Source organism: Amphiura filiformis, chromosome 15, assembly GCF_039555335.1.
Source record: "Amphiura filiformis chromosome 15, Afil_fr2py, whole genome shotgun sequence".
Classification (NCBI taxonomy): Eukaryota; Metazoa; Echinodermata; class Ophiuroidea; order Amphilepidida; family Amphiuridae; genus Amphiura; species Amphiura filiformis.
Window position 1 is genome coordinate 57,535,298 of NC_092642.1, and position 18,260 is coordinate 57,553,557.

The 18,260-nt window shown below is 36.6% G+C and overlaps 1 protein-coding gene across 3 annotated transcripts in view; it reads left to right on the top strand.

Moving 5' to 3' along the window:
* Positions 1 to 18,260, top strand: part of LOC140171873 (high affinity cAMP-specific and IBMX-insensitive 3',5'-cyclic phosphodiesterase 8B-like) — a 153,415-nt gene that overhangs the window by 120,543 nt on the left and 14,612 nt on the right. The window contains exon 13 of one of the 3 annotated variants that reach the window (XR_011861655.1): positions 357 to 437. The exons of the other annotated variants lie outside the window; for them this stretch is intronic. The gene's annotated coding sequence lies outside the window, so the exon portion shown is untranslated. The remainder of the gene's footprint in view (positions 1 to 356; positions 438 to 18,260) is intronic. 3 annotated transcript variants of the gene reach the window in all.

Consider the following 18,260-nt stretch of genomic DNA (forward strand, 5'->3'; position numbering starts at 1 on the left):
CGTTGAGTCAGGTTTTATTTTTGGAGTGTTTTTTTTTCAATTTCTTTTTTGTTCATCCAACCTGATAATGTTAACCAAGGTAGATTGCATGATAAGTAAATCCTTTTATCAATGATATTATATCATAATTTATTAGAAATAGCTTATAAGGCCTTTTGTTTTCAGTATTGAGGGAAAAGTAGTGATACAAGTAGTGATACAAGTTAAAAATTACTTTCTAGAGATCATTGTTAAAATGAGAAATTGATCATGTACATGTATGCACTCAAAGGAGTAAAGGAAGGGTTCTGCAACATTCAAGCATTTTAAATTGCTTTGTAATAAACAAACCTACATGTATGTTTTTGTATGTGTAGTTCAAAAATCATGGTCCACTCAAAAGATCGAGCAGTGTTCCTGCCCCACAACGTAGAGGGTTTAAGCCTTTAAAGATAAAGGTATGTAGGTTGCCTGGGTGCATTGAGCGATTGAAGTGAAATATTGCATTATGAGCCTTGATTGCATGCATGCATAATACAACATTATGTGCATTAGTTCTATTACTAATTCCATATTTTCTTTTTCATGAAAGAAAAGACAAACATGCCAGAGCTTTTAAAGCTACTGGCTGAATGGGAAGTGACGTTTGTCTGGTTTAAGAATGATACTGTATACATCAGATGTAACTTGAGAGCAACACAAACATGGCCATTTGCCTCTCACCCCCTACATCATTGCGTGTATATCTTGTATGTGACACAATCTGGTCCATGGGGGCCAAAGGAGGCATTTTTGAAAATTGAGTTACTGTAATTATTAAATACAATTGCTATCATTTACTGAAAACACCAAAGGTCTAGCATACTTGGTTTTGAAGTTAGGTTTTTGATGTCTATTTTCTTATGTATTTTTTGTTTTTTTACTCCATATTTTTACCTTTATCTCGGTTTCAAATTTGCCACCTTTGGCCCCATGGACCAGATCGTGTCACATATATTTAATGCCTGCCAAGAGTGTATTTGAAAGTGGACAATATTTGCTGAGCCCAACTCCTTGATCTTGAAATTTGTGAAATCTATTTGATGAAAAAAGATTGATGTGAGTGTATCTGGACACACTAGATTTGAATTGATTGTTGGTAATGTATGATGTCACAGTCATGGGCTTTCCTTCTTGGATTGAAGCCATAATAAACCTAGCTCTAATGGTTAAGTGTTCATCTAAACCCATAATGCATTGCAGTCATTCAAATTGGATTAAATGCATAACAATTTTTGTGTGATTTTAATAGAAAAGTTGACATGCTTGCACTGCAATCAATAATTATTTGCACTTCTGATGCCAGTATGATATTAAACCTGAAGTGCAAGGAAATGTAAATGTAGTATGCCAGTTAATTAATTATATGCAGAAACTCCAAAATAGGCCAAATACATGTGTTTGCAGTTTACAGAATTGTATCATGTAATGTGCTGTAAGGGATGCACCATTAGATTCTCAGGGGGGAGGGTAGGCAGTTGGGGTCAGGGGAATTTTTTTTTTTCGCCGGCAAGTGTGTTTTTAAATTTCATGCATTTATATACAGTTAGGTAGGGAAAGGTTTTTTTTTTTTTTTTAGTGTTGGTGGGGAAAGTTTTTTTTGCTCATGTAGTGGGTGAAGTTTTTTTGGTTTTTCTTCCTACCCACCCCTGAGAATCTAATGGTGCGTCCCTAACAGAATCAAGAGTTAATAAACAACTATATGCCTCTCTCTTACATTGCAGTTGAAATCCACACACCCCATGGAAGACATGATCTTAATCTCCCACACAGGGGGTGTAAATTTCAAATGAGGTTACCTGAATTTGTAACTCCATTGGAAATCTACACAGCGTGTGTAGACAATTAAGGTTGTGTCTTCCATGGGGGAGGACCATGGATTTCAACTGGAATAGCACCATTGCTGAAGCTAGCTGTAATGATTACTACCCATTCTGGTGACATGTTTCATATGGTTTTGAATTTGAACTTGAGTACTAGACAAGATCTACATTGCAAATATTATACTTTTTTCCCTCCAAAATAATGATTTGGTGAAGTGGCATTAGAGTGTATATCAAAATGATCTGCTTACATCAGTTTGTATAAGACTGCGTCTTCCTTAATGCAACATTTATCATTTTATTTATCTATTTATTACATTTGGCAAAAAAGCAGAGGCAGAACCCAATAGTGCTGGAAGACCAAGGCACAACATAAGCGTTGTTACACTTAGTACAAATGATCAAACTGTGGTAGTTGATGGCACAAATATGAGGTCTCTAGATTCAAGAATTTATGTATGGGTGATATAATCATATTCACTGATAAGGCCAATCATTTTGTACACATAAAATGTAAGCAGAACCATAAAAAGAGTTGTGCAATGCATTATGGGAAGCTTGTTCAGCAGTCTGTGATGCCGGCTCACCGCAAAGGAAGCAGGGAAATGATGACTGTTACGTACAGTCAAGTGCTGTCTGTATATAAGGATGTCATGGAAATTATGATGTCAGAGCTGGGGTGTATCCGCTATCTTGTGTCATAGAGAAGTCATTGCATGCGGAGAAACACCCTTCACTTTGCACACAGTATGGGAGTCAGCAGCTTTTTCTTACTTTGGGCAAAACTGATTTTCCTATTGATAAGAAAACTTCTAAAATTTGTCAATTTATGATAGTTTTGATATTATTATATGCTAGAAATGACACTTGGCAATGTCCTATATTTTTACTTTTGGTGAATCTGGGGCGTCAGCTTGTTGAGGCAGATGTTTTGCATGCACATCTTTGCAGCATCTTAGTATATGCCAGTGCTTTGAGCAAACAATTGTGATTTGAAACTGCACTCAATGAAATTCACACTGATGTCACAAAGGTGTAAAATAGTATCAACATGTAAATATGTTTTCATATACTATATTTGGCAAGTCAGTTACGCCAACACTTTGAGGCAGATGTTTTGCATGCACATCTATGCAGCAGCGTTAAATGTGTGTCGGCCAGTGTTTCATGGTTTTGAGCGAATCGGAAGCTGCCCCAAATGAAAATACACACCCGACCATGTTTGGGATCCTTTAAAGGAAGTCTCCGGCAATCACAACATTATTCCTTATATGTTAGAAAAATAATTATCAAGCACGAATCACATGGTTTTATTTAAAACAAACTCATAGTGACCATAAAACTTATTATAAAAACATCCGTTTCTCAACACGCGATATTCAAAATTCCCGGGCGCCGAGTGCAATGGCGTCCCAGTAATACAATGAAGGCTGACGACAATTGAACACAAATAACCATTACGTCATTGCACTTAGACAATTTCGGCGCGGGAATTTTGAATATCGCGTGTTGAGAGCCGACTGTTTTTATGCGTTTTTATGGTTAATATGAGTTTGTTTTAAATAAAACAATGTGATTCGTGCTTGATAATTATTTTTCTAACATATAAGGCATAATGTTATGATTGCCGGAGTCCCCCCGTTAAGAAGTTGAGCCTTTGTTCACTTCAGATTTTCTCTGACACACACACACCCCCACACAACAAAACTGATACCTAAAAAGGTTTGCTGACCCTAATGCTGCTGACTCACTAAGAGTAACAAATACATTAGAGACCCATGCCAGATGTAAAACTAGTAATATTGCAAATGCGATATAATATAGAAGTCAAGCAATAACAGTTTATTTGACACACTTTACATTTCCGGAATTGTCATTTTGTGCTTAGTGTAGGAAATACCGGCCTTCACATTGGGCTGTCCAAAGCAGGTTACTGCAGGACTTGACATACTCCCTATATATATGTCACTGTTTGAAACCTTGAAATACCGGCCTTCACATTGGGCTGTCCAAAGCAGGTTACTGCAGGACTTGACATACTCCCTATATATATGTCACTGTTTGTCAAAGTCTTGAAACCTAGAGCTACCCACCAACATTGACAGGGTCTTAGGAAAAAACCCTGTGATACACAGATAACCTTCAGCCTGGACAGATTATCATAAATTAGCCTGTTCAACTATAGTCCATTTGCCTTTTTTGAGACACTAGTGTTGGCATGTGATACACATGTGATCAAAGGTGGTGTATCTGTATGGCGCAGTCACCGCACCGCGCACTATAGATGCTCTGCCTATATGGTCACTTAGGGATTCAATCATGTTTCACCGTTGTTCATCACCTTTTAACAACAATGCGGCCGCGTCGTCTGCGTGGTTTACTTCGCGAGCAAAGTAAACCACGCAGACGTGCCGGACGCGAGTTGTTAAACGGTGATGAACAACGGTGAAACATGATTGAATCCCTTTCAACAACGAAAAGAAGCTAAATATCGTATTATTCACGATTATTTTATGAGGAATGTCAGTTAATCATTGCCAGTCAGCCTTACAAAAACTTCGATGATTTCTCTTTTGATATCAGCAATAAAACTACGGAATAAAACGGCAATGTTTAGCCGCTACCTGAAAAATACTGAATTCAACTTGTAAGCTGGCACAAAGGTTCCAGGCATGACGAATTTTACGCTCTCTCGCGTAACGCGTAGTCTCGCTCGCGTTCGAGTATACGCTACAGTAAAAGTGTTGATTCATCACGGTTTAACAATGGTTGGCTCCTGTACAAAGGTATAGGAAGAGTTGTTGAAACATGTATCACATGCAGAGCTCAATCAAGATGCTGATGCGGTTATATATGCATTTTTGCTGAATGTCCTATTTTTTATTTTGCCTGCTCTTTTTTGTTATGTTTGCACTGTGCATGTGAACGGTGAATGTTGCTTTATGTGTTTGTTTGCTAATTAAGACATGCTTTTTAATGACATGCTTTTAATTTTTTGCTGCACGCTAATTTCATCTTCATTTTAACACCTCATCATCGCACCAAACCACATGCTGGGATATTGCACGCTGCACCTCATGGAATGCTGGGATATGCTTGGAATTCTGGGAAATGCTTGGAATTATGTGATATGTATTAATGTGACTGCATACAGCCTAGCGTCAGTTCAAGCCGGGTTTCATTGCACAGCTTACAGAATGAGGTATACAAGTTTGAAGTGCTATTTAAGTTAGGTAGCTGTAGGCTATACGGTTATTATGCGTGGAAGTGTTTACATAGTTGCACACAGTGATGCATAGCCATATAATTAACGTGTTGCTATATCCACCCTTTGCTTTGCAAATTTGATTTATTTATTTGTTTAAAAATAGAGAAAATGTTAAGTTGGAGATGTTGGATTAGTGGTTTGCAATGACATTCAGGCCTACATGTGGCACTTCAGTGTCCCTGTGTCTGGCTATGTAAACAGTTCCATAAAATGAGTGAAAAAAATATTTTGAATTTAACAACAGTTATGCTTAAACTGGGATTGTATGCAAGCTTAAGGTGGTACTACATCCTTTGATAAGTTTTTGACTATTTTTGCATTTTTCTCAAAAATTAATAACACACTGGTATCAAAAGTTCTGTATATTATAGGGGCAAGGAATCCAGTTACTACACTGGAATTTCAGTGACTCAAGACAAGTGGTACTTTATTTATGATAAGAAAAGAGGTACCACTAGAACGTACCTCATTTCTTAATATATACACAAATATAATGAACCACTTGTCTTGAATCACTATACTTTTGTTACCAATGTGTAGGTATTTTTTGAGAAAAATGCAAAATTAGTCACAAAATTTATCAGGGGGTGTAGTACCGGCTTAAGGCACACAGGATCACTAATTATCCATTATTATTCACCTCATAACTCGAAAACTATTTATGTAAAGTATATACAAGTATACATTTTTTGAACGGAAATGAGCTCATAAATCCATTTAAAATATCAGTTTTGGGTCCAAAAGTACAATTTCCGAGAAAATCCAAAAAAACGGCTTTTTTGACCAAAAATTTTTGGTCCGCCATAAAAAATTATTTGAAAATCAAAAACTGTAAAACATGAATTTTCTTAATTTAGACAAATAAGTCTAGAAAGTGTTTTTTATTTTTTGAAATTTTGCTTAGTTTTTAAAATATAGGCAAAAAATCAGTAAAAGCGTGTGACCCGTGTTCAAATTTTTGAATCATGGGTGATAAAAAAGTTCTAGGCCCTAATTTAAAAAAATGAAAAAACACTATCTAGATTTTGGCCATATCTAAACGTTTGACTTAAAAACTTACCTCAGTGATGCTTCATTTAGACGCTATGGCGGACCAAAAATGGTTAAAAGTGGTCAAAAGTGAACTTGCGAAAATCGCGATTTAGAAAAATACAGCGGATTTTAGGTCCATTTTTGAAGATTATTCCATAAATATATAATCCGGTGACTTGTGACGTTTGGTCAAGTTAGAAAATGAGAAGGGCGCCCAACTGCAGCAGATTGGCATTTTTTTGGTGATTTAGAAGGTAAAATATACAATATGACAAAATGATCCGTGCACATTCGGCAGATGTTTATCCACATGGTGTAGCCATTTTATTTACTGCAGTCTTGTTTCCATGGTGCAGCAGAGCTTCCGGCAAGGTCGCGGCGTCGCGTCAGCGTTTGAGGAGCGACAGGGCGCGGACAGACAGACAGGTTACGTGAATAAGTTGCACAGTGCATGGTCGTGTTGCATGAACGAAACCATGATTATTTAAGCACAATTTTGTCCTGTTCAGTATAAAAAAAGATCATGCTCTGTATTAAAATTTATGGACATCAGAACATTAAAAGTAGCATAGAAATGCCATAGAATAACTGACAAGCAATTATTTTAGCAGATAATCAGGAAGTTTTATGAAATGAAGAATAAATTGAGACATAATCATGATAATTGCGATTTCTGTTTTGTACTAATTTTCATAATTTTGCATAAAAATGCAATGTTTTTAATTTATCGTTTTTGGTGATTTTTTTTTTTTGTGTGTTGACATATTGCATTTTTATGTTCATTGTCCATCTCATCTTAGCCCCGAATGCATACATACCCACCCGAAAACCAATAAAACACACCAGTCTAAATAATTCTTGTTTTGTTCATTAAAGTTACACATGTTTTAATCATGGTATAGGTGCGGCCACACACGCAAGCTATCTCGCGAATAAATCATATAATATCTAATATACAATACAATTATTATTATAATTAACATTATTCTTATTATTAACGTTGACATTATGCATTATCATTGACATTGACATTGACATTGTTGAAATTCTGGCGCATAAACTATTAAATAATGTACTCACTAATAACACATCCTTTTGCCTGACATAATTGCTGCAAGTGCGCATAATTTATTAAAACATTAATAAATGAATTAAACAAATCGTGAGTTTTTGATATTCAAAATATTAAATACTTTCCACTTTCCACTGCTGATTCATATTCATATTCAAACGAAAACCGTCATGGTTTTTGATCATTTCTTGATCGAATAAATGCGATTCAACGATATCAACTGACACTGAAGTGGAACTGTCCAAGGACATAATACACGAAACAGGTTATATTAACCACGAGTTTATCATGAACTACACAAATAAATAATAACTTTATCACATAAACATTGGAAATCAATAAATGGCTGACTTCGTGATCCAAGAGTGTCCTTTTGACAAATGTATACACTTAGAAGTATAGGAACGAGAAAAATGACTGAAAAGAACAATAGCGAAATTGGTGGAATGAAATATTCAGATATGCAATCATCAAAAAATGCGAATGATAATGGCATCATAATACATGCAATGAAACCAATGGCAAAACTCAAACGACCTTGGGATAGGCGAAAACAGAGAGAAAACCTGAACAAATCAGGGAAATACTCTGGAAATTCCTATCCGGCCCCCGATGGCGACCAAGCGGTAACAGAACGACAAAAATTTTTGGAATGCTCCAAGGTCAATTACTAATTTAGAAAATTCAATATTTTTGACAATAACGAGCGAAATATATCTCCTAATCTAATTATTACAAATTATGAACTGCATGATATACATGTAAATATATATATTATAGGACCCCGGAAAAAATGAATCGTGTGGCGTGGTAAACGCGAATGACTGATACACCCAAATTGCTCCAACACAAAAACTTCTCGCATCACTACCCCATTTGCATAACACTAACTGATCGATCTCACACTTACGAAGAGATAACAATTCCCTTCTAAACACGTAACTAAGTGAATTTATCAATCTCATCTTAGCCCGAATGCATACATACCCACCGAAAACCAATAAAACACACCAGTCTAAATAATTCTTGTTTTGTTCATTAAAGTTACACATGTTTTAATCATGGTATAGGTGCGGCCACACGCAAGCTATCTCATGAGCAAAAAAGTTCGGAAAGGGTGTTACAACGGGATAGATTTACCAAAAATTAGCCGATTTACGCCTAAAATTTAACGATCATGAAATATGACACTTAAAGCTTCATCGCACGTGACACGGATAATTTACTTGACATTGAGTCCTTAATGTACATGTCCTTGGATATCAAGATTTCCATCCTCCTTGCCTAGTAATACATCTTTCGTTTATCGAACCCGTGAGAGGCGGCTTCGGTTAAGCGCCCCTGCTCTTAAACTATGAGTACCCAGAGTGGTAGGATCGCTGACGTAAGGAGATAAACCAGCTAAGATCAACTCTCTCGCAGTAGTATATGAAATCGCTTTTGTTGTGGGTTTCAAACCTTGACGTTTTGAACGACGAAATCCGCAAACTACCGGATGTGACGACTTATCTGCGATTCCCAACATTTCGATGAAACGCTCCGCCATGGCAACTGGGCAAGTAGGATTGCCTGTTCTGGCGATATAAACTGAATGCCCTTGCCTTAATTGGTCATTTTTCCTCTTTGGTATAAATATAGACATATGATCGGATAAAAATGTAATATCACGTACACGTAAAGATATAATCTCTTCACATCTTAGCATGCCGGCAAAAGACACGAGACATATAAATAGTAAACGAAGATCAAACAATGAGGCATTCGAATCGCCTTTATCGGCTACCAATTTTGCTAGAACCTCAGAAGATATAGGCTCTTTTGGTGATTTACATTTTGCAAGCTGACGCCTACTTCCTTCTACGATCAATTTAACAAAATTATCATCTGTGGGAGACGGTACACCTGCCAAATTGTGTGCCCACCTTCTACTGTAAACAGCCGTATCAATTGGAGCTACAGAAGATGCGAAGCCTTTAAATGCTCAATATATAGAGCTAACTCAGTAGCTTTGACGGGAAAAACTTTCAAATTAAACTGAAGTGCAAAAGACTTCCACCGCTTCCAGCCTCCGCGATATTTGTCCGTAGTAGACCCGGCTTTTGAAGCCAATGCAGTGTCTTGAAGAGACGAAACTAAACCAGAGAGATATTCGTTGTTGCTAATGTTAGTATCAGATGAAAACTCGCTCCAAACTCCACTGTCTAGTACATCTGAAAAATTAAATGAGGTGGCCGTGAGTGAAAACGAAATATTGCAATAGAAACTGCGGTAACATCTTATTACAAAATACGAAATAATTGACAAATTCTGGTACAAATTATGTTTTTTGATTCAAAATTCATGATCAGGACCATAATCGAAGAATTGACAAAACATCTTAATTAAATCAAAAAACTCTGAATTTGATATCGTTGACATATAAATTACACACTCTTCATGAAATCGGTTTATTTATTTATCTCCTGTCGTCGTGGACTATAAATCTGGCGTTAAATTACGATTTACATGCTCTTTCTCTCAATATAAATTGATAATGACGATTATATAATCAAGGACTGGTTAACTGTCAAAAAATATTTCGATTACTGCGTAGTCTTTCATAGACTGGATCAAATAATCTCTCATGGACTATGTAAAAAATCCATCATGGATTGCAACAGTTCTTTATTACATCGTTTATCAAATGAATTCATGTTATTGATAAGTCTCTCGAGACTGTTTCTTTAGTCACTCATGGACTGCAAACAATACAAAATCACTCATGGATTATTCAAGGACTACAAACAATACAAAATCACTCATGGATTACAAACAACTCGGATGCATGTGCGCTTTTTCGCTTAGATACAATAATAGTCCTTTTTTATGCTTTTCTGAAATCGAACCTCATGGCGATCAAATTGAACGGCAAAGCATTTTCAAATAAACGCTTTCCTTTTTTGTAAGCAATGCACTGCCCTCGACCTGGCTTACACAAATCTTGCAAATTTGGCAAAATCACGTGAGTCACCAAATATTTCTTCAAAGAACCCAATTTTGGTGAAAGGACGGGCCAAAATGATGCGGATGGCCATTCTGGAACTATCACAGTTCCAGTATGCTTTGCATTTCATCATGTGCTTCACTGCGTTCAAAATCATAGAAACTGGAGGGCAGACCCAATTGTTCTCGTGAACCCAATTCTGCGTAAAACAGTCAGCCGCTACACAACCAGGATTCCAATATCTTGAATTGAAACGAGGGATTTGTGCATTGTAATATGATGCAAATCTATCAATGGTGTGTGGACCAAATCGATTGTCCAAAAATGTAAAAACACTGCGATTCAAAGACCAATCATCCGGATCAATGATCCTACTTAACTCGTCTGCTCGTGTATTGAGATCACGAGGGAGCCATTCAGGCTCAATAATGATGTCAAACTGTAAACAACAATTGAACACATTGATACTTAAATCGTGTAAATTGGGGTTTGTACTACCCACGGAAATAATACGACAAGCGTTCTGGCTATCGGTAAACCACTTCAACTTTTTACCCGATAGTTTTGGTCCTAATGAGCGGAGTACATACAAAATGGCTCTGAGTTCACGACTTGTTGAACTTTCACGACTTTCGCCTCGGACCATACTCCCGAACACACTGAATCGACCAGCTGAACTGAAAACCCCCAAAACCCGAATCACTTGCGCCGGAATACACTGCGGCTGTTGCACAAAAAATGGGTTTTATAGGCTGACCATTCACGCGTGCTATATTTTTGTACCAAAATTGTAATTCGCTGATAGCACCTTCAGAAAGAAAAACCTTACTTGACCATGAATTGCGAAGTTTCGATCAATCTGTACAAATGTCTAGAAAACAATCTTGTCAAACGACCGATAGCGCCGGATGCAGAGATAATAAAACCTGCGATACGGGCAATATCTCGAACGGGAATCAATTGCAAATGCTTATTCAGACAATCGGCAATGGCATTTTGTGTTTTTGCCAACTTGTTACCGGGCAAACTGAACTGCATAGAAATGGTATCGATCAACAAACCCAACCATACTCCTGATTGTTTAGGTACAAAATCACTTTTTGACACACTTACTTTAAGACCAGATAAAGCTAGGTCTTTCTGAACGATATGGCTTGCCGCAAGAGCTGTAATCTTGTCAGCGTGACCTGAGATGCCGTCGTCAATATATAAAATAGAACAATGCCCCATGGAACGCCATCTTGTAACCAAAGGTCGGAGCGTTTGCGTGAAACAATGACTAGCTGTGTTTAACCCGAACGGAGAACGGAAAACGATAATAACGGACACGATTGCCATACATCCAACTAAAACCCAAAAACTTTTGGTGGGGCTCAAAAATATCAATATGCTGGTACCCGCTCTCAAGATCAAAGGTGAAAAATAAAATCTTTACAAAACATGTCAGCCAAAGTAGCGATACCTTCGTACTTGAATTTGGACACGAATGTATATTGGTTTACGTGTCTCAAGTCCAAAACCAGTCTGAGTTTTTTGCCTTCAGAAACTGTGAGGTGATTTACAACGAAAGGGGTTGAATTGTGTTCTTTAATACTACCTGCCTCTAACAACTTTGAAATGGCCTCGATGACAAAATCCGGATGATCCAAACTTGATCGATTATTCTTGAGATACACTGGTGGCGGGGAGACTTGTGAATGGAATTACGTAACCCTTATTGAGGATATCAATGACAAACAATGGAGGATTAAAATTATCGAACCAGTGTTGTTTACAGCGGCGTAAACGGCCTGCAACTCCAGAGAATTCTGAATTGAATTTCGCTTCATACTCATAATTCTTTTCGATTTCAAATTCGTCAAAAATACGTGTACTTATCTTATCATTATGCTTTATTTCCTCCCTGCCATTGCTGGCCTGTGCTTCCGCCCGATCTTTGAGGACATTGGTATTGTAAGTGCCCCACTTGGCCACAGGCCCAACATGATTGGTACATACTCGGTTGACCCTGACTGATCCCTGAAATTGAGGTCTACTGGTGATGGCGGCGAAGCGCTGGAATTGAAACTGCTTGAGGAGCTAAAACTGCCCCGTCCCCTGGTGCTGGTAGAGCGTTTCCGCTTACGATCTCGTCGCTTGAACTCCGCCTGGCGCACGGCCTTTGATAGACGCTTGTCATCATCGCTATCACTGGCAAGATCGTCCGAAACGTACGCCTGAACAGTGTCCCAACCATGGTTATCTGCTATTTTAATTATTTTTTGACGTTTGTCTATAATGTTTATACCTTCTGCCAAAACTTCTTTAGCCTTTTGAAATTTGCCTGCATCAATGCTTATGGTTGCCTCTTCTAGTTTCTCTTTCACTTGCTCATTGTGCTGGTACTGATGCTGGCACCCCTGTTTCTTAAACTGTACAGGATTCAGTCTAGCTTTTTTCACAACTGAAGTCAATTGGAATGCCGACTCTTCCGTAATCTCCCTCTTTAATTTGGATAGTTTGTTATCAAGGATAGCCGATATCTGATTAATATCCAAGTTCCCAGTTGGGGGAAGTGGGACATCAGCACTGACTTGGTCCGAAATAGAGCTATCTTCTTCCATTGAAGAAATATTGAAAGCGTTATATCGAAATTCAAACGGAAAATGTATGGAGAACCGAGTGAATGAAATGAATCGTGTGGCGTGGTGACCGCGAATTGCGATTTCTGTTTTGTACTAATTTTCATAATTTTGCATAAAAATGCAATGTTTTTAATTTATCGCTTTTTGGTGATTTTTTTTTTTGTGTGTTGACATATTGCATTTTTATGTTCATTGTCCTTTTCTGAACCGCAAACATGATGTTGTTACTACTCGTTGCTTTTTCTTTTTAGTTGGTGCTTGAGAGGCACCACAGCTGCCCGTCCGCGCCAAAGATAGGCATTTTATCACCCGTTATAGCTAGGCCTACACCACAGGAATCCCAAGTAAAATTTTAAAAGATTCTGATGTGTCGCATTACTCAATATTCCGTTTTTGTTATTTTAATTGTTTGTTGTTATCATATTTTATTTTTAACTTTTTACGGAATATCAAACACGTACAAAAGTCATGGGCCTATTATAGGCCTAAAGCCACAATAAAGTTTTGTACCGCATAAAAAGTGAATAAAATACAACAACAAAAATTAAAAAAAGTGTGTCTGTTGTTTTCAATCAAATAAACGTGTAAAAAGTGGGGTAAAAGTTGTAATATGTCTTGAATAAATTTCTTGTAAAACGGACAAAAAGTAGGCTTATATATAATGTTCAATGGGCAAAACACGGAGAGGTCACAAGAAAACTGAAAAACACGGAAATTTACATAGCCTAACAAAACCGAATTTCAAAAGTAGAAAACGGAACACTTATGGCTTTAAATTAGATTGTGGTTTATGCAGTAGGCCTACCGTATATAGGCATCATGCTATAAAGAGCGTTTTAAAACACTGCATGAAAACATTCACGAAAATGCTTTAAAGCAGTTTACCTTTTAAAAGTATGCAGAAAACATTATAAACGTGAAAGTTGAAAGCCAGACAAACATTGCAAATAAAAAGGAATTAGGCCAAAACATTCGCAAAAAGTGTTGTAAAACCAAAAACTTTTATCGCAATCATGGTATATATGGTAGACCTAATAGGCCTACTAATGGAAATGTAGTTAAAATGGGTTATGAAAAAAGCACCTAATTTGCGCTTAAGATTATATTTCTCGCTTGAAATTATTATTTAGCATTAAAACATTCATGAAAATGCTTTCATAAACGCGTGCTCGCCATGCCGATTTCAAATATCGACATTTTTGACATAGAGTTGTAGGCCTATGCCTAGATGGTCGATATGATGTATTGAAATGTCAACGTTTTTGACATTGCGTTAATGGTCAATCAGGAGTAGAGAACGTTTGAAAACGAATCTTAAATCCGTGTTTTAATAACACTTTGAAACATATTCAGGGCCTTAGGTATCTAATATAGGCCTACCGGTAGTAACTGCTTGCCTATTTTTTATTGTCTTCAAAATTAAGACGAGACTGAACGACCGCAGAGGCTCCCGAACCAAGGCTGGGACTGCATAAAATATAAGCTAATATAATAGGCCTATTTTCTTGTCCAACTACACCAAATCAAATAATAACAATGAAATGAATGAATGAATGAATGAATGAATGAATGAATGAATGAATGAAATAAAACAATTTTTTAAACATAAAATAATAAGCCTAATGATGTACTATATTTAGTACAAAATATTTAGGGCCTACGTTTTCTATCGTATCTACCAGATTGCGTCATCATTACAGGGCTTCTAATACGGCTAACTACTTCTTACAGGTAAATTTCATCCCCGATTTCATCTTTTCAAGTTCAGAATGAAACTTGAAAAACAAAACAAAAACAAACAAAAAATTCACTATTATGTTCATATAAAAAAAACCTATAATTTATACCACTATTTTTTGGCGAAATTTATCGAGTAGGCCTACTGATTCTGGGACGGGACGGTGGTGGTCTGTCGTCCGCAGATTCGCAATGCAATGGTGCAAGCTTTACCTACCTTGGAAGAGATCAATACGATAAAATACGGTAGTGATCGCGATTGGCGACTCCAGCGCCTCAATCAGTAATCGTCCCATCCAGTTTACCATGTGCATGATGTGTGCTTGTCTTTTCTAGCTGTACGCCGAAGTTCGCGTTACGAGTACGCGATCTATTGCAGGAAAACAATGATTTATTTGCTTTTTGCATTTTGACGAATTTTTAATGAAAATGGGTCTTTAAAATAGCTTTTCTTATGGTTCAAATTTTAAGATTTCTTTAAAATCTATTAATGACAAGATAAAATACGGTTTGAAGATGACATTAGTGATGAAAACTCAATTTTGACCATGTAACACTTCAGTGATCCTGTGTGCATCCTTAAATAGCTTTGGCAGTATATTGTGGTATACCAAAATTACCCCAGGAGGGGGTAGGTGTTGTACCTTCTTGGGATTTTGAGATGAAAAGGACCCAAAATAAGAATATTGACTCGAGTCTTATGAGGAGTTTTCAACCCTCTGGTGGGGAATTTTTAAAAATCATATTCTTTACTTTTTTCTCTTTCATTTGACACCAGTCGGGAGGGTCATACATTTTTGGGATTTCAAAATCGACCAAAAATAATTGCCGTAAAATTTGTATTATATCGTGGATTTCAAAAAATTATTTAATATCAAACAGACGTGCCTCGTATTAAGGTAGACGTTAACCCTTTTGTGTTCCAAGCAATTAAATTGTGTCTACAATGTAGGTCTTCTAACTAATTTTGACTGAGATTGCATGTTCCAGTTTATGCATGAAGCCAATCTTTTACATAAAGCTATATTGTGTATGGTTTCAGAAAAACAAACACACACAAAAACTACTTTGTATTAATGCTGTCATCCACGGTGAGGCATAGGCGATGAGAAAATCAACTACATTTTAAACGGACCATAATAAAAGATCCTATGAATAACATTAGTTTTGAATGAGGGAAGAGGTCAAAAATGTAGATTATGGATCTCCTAAAGACATGGCTGTTATTTTGACCCCGGCACTTCTGGCTAATGCGCTTTGAGATATTAGAAGAAATATGGCTTACATGTTCATTCCAAGATAATAATTCATCAAATACAACCCCAAGATACTTGAATTTATCAACTCTTTCAATATTATTACCATTGTATGAAACATCAATATCATCAAATGTATTCAACATATAACTTGTGCCAAAAATCATGAGTTTTGTTTTCTTGATATTCAATGTGAGATTGTTTTCATTCAACCAAGAGGCAACATTAGACAAATTATCATTTAATTCTGCTTGAAGAAGTGATGAATCATTAGAACTACATATAAGAGTTGTGTCATCTGCATACATTATAGTTTTACAGTTAACAGAGTTTGGAAGTGAATTTACAAAAATGATAAACAATAAAGGCCCTAAGATTGTACCTTGCGGAATACCAATATTCACATCTTTAAAGTCAGACATAGTAGAAGAAATATTAACAGCTTGTGACCTATTACTAAGATAAGATATAAACCATTTTAGACATGAGCCAGAAATACCACATTGCTTTAATTTGTTAATTAGAAGACTATGATTGATGGTATCAAAAGCCTTCTTGAGGTCAAGAAAAATTGCACCAGTTAATTTTCCATCATTCATGTTTTTAAGAATGTAGTCAGAGGTGTCAAGAAGGGTTGTAGTGGTTGAGTGGTTATTCCTAAAACCAGATTGAGATGAATGAAGAATACCATGTTTAGATAAATAAGAATATAATTGATTATGAACAGCACGTTCCAAAATCTTAGAAATAATGCAGCTAGTTCCTTGTCTAGGTAATTTCAAGCTAGCCCAGTTATTTTCATGAGAACATTATTTTTCAAAGTCATCGGGCTCAAATCTGGGGTCTCTGACACTGAAGTCTGATGCCTTATCAGCTGCCCTAATTTGACTGCTTTGCTGTGCATTGCCGCATTGCATCGTACTGCAAACTACTGCATTGCGATATTGCAATAAAGTTAAATACATTTTAACTTGGAAATGCGACGAGTTGCGCTGAATTACAGCAAAAAGTAAACGATATATCGGCATCGCAAAGCAACGCATCGCATCGCAAATGCAGTGGTAGTATGAACGGACCTTTAGTAGTGACATAAACAAAATCCTTGTATAGTGTGATTTGTCACTGTGTATCATTTAGTGTGATACTTATTGGCTAGAAAATTATAATGCATTGAAGAAATTAAAAATGCTAAGATTTAGCAAGAAATCCAATAAGAAGGTATCACAAATATGGTTTGAAGGTGTCTGCAGTGCAATGAGTGAGTATATGCTTCATGATTTGTTTTAAATGCAACTAGTTTCATTACAAGGTCATCCCCCTCCCTCCAATCTGCAATGAAATAGGAAGTGAGCACAATTGAATAGTCCATTTGAAGTACTTGACATAGTAATATTCAGAGATTTTTAGCATTTGGTGTACTTTCCAACTTGTTTGCAATTATGACGTAAAGCATGATTATACTTGTCTGATAATGGATTTGTCCTTTCAGAATATTGTTTTGTTTTAGTCCATGTTATTTCTTGGTAATTTGGTGCTCGCAGTGATATTGTGCACATCAAGACTTAGTGTATATAATTACACATATTTTGTTACATAATGGTTTATGTTTCAAAATTGATTAGGTATCATTGTTTTGCTTCAAATAATGGTATCTGCAAATAAATAATGGTATCATTTGTATAATTCTACAAGATGATAGATGATCCACAGAGGCTAAAAGTAATCTTTATCCAGACAATATTGAATGAATGAAGGGTTTACTATCAGTTTCACACACTCAGTTTCATGAGCACTGTAAAATACACACCCACTCCGTCATAATAAGGTACAATTAATTATGTGTGATTATTTTAGCCTTGGCCAGTCAGCTATTTATTCCTGATAGGTTTGATGTCACATGTGCATCCCATCAGTACTTCATTTAGGCTAGTCACATGTCATACTAAACTAGATCAATCCGGACCAGTTATTTATTCCTGATAGGTTAGTTATGACATGTAAATCTGATCCCATCAGTACTTCATTTAGGCTAGTCACATGTCATACTAAACTAGATCAATCCAGGCCAGCTATTTAATCCTGATAGGTTAGTTATGACATGTAAATCTGATCCCATCATGTATTTCATTTAGGCTAGTCACATGTCATACTAAACTAGATCAATCCGGGACACCAGGTGAAGCATGCAGTACAGTCTGTCTACTCTGAAGTACAAAGTACCGACGTGGACGCACACATTGTGCCGACTTTGAAGACACGCATACCTGCAGCAGAGACGCAGCACTACGCACTGTTAACGCACTGTATACACGCGCATTGTCACTTTGTACTTCAGAGTGGACAAACTGTATACATGTATGTGGTTTGATCAATCAAATGACATTTGACAATTGTAGGGGTATATGTGACATGATCAAGGGGAATGAGTCATATGTCAACAATTTTCA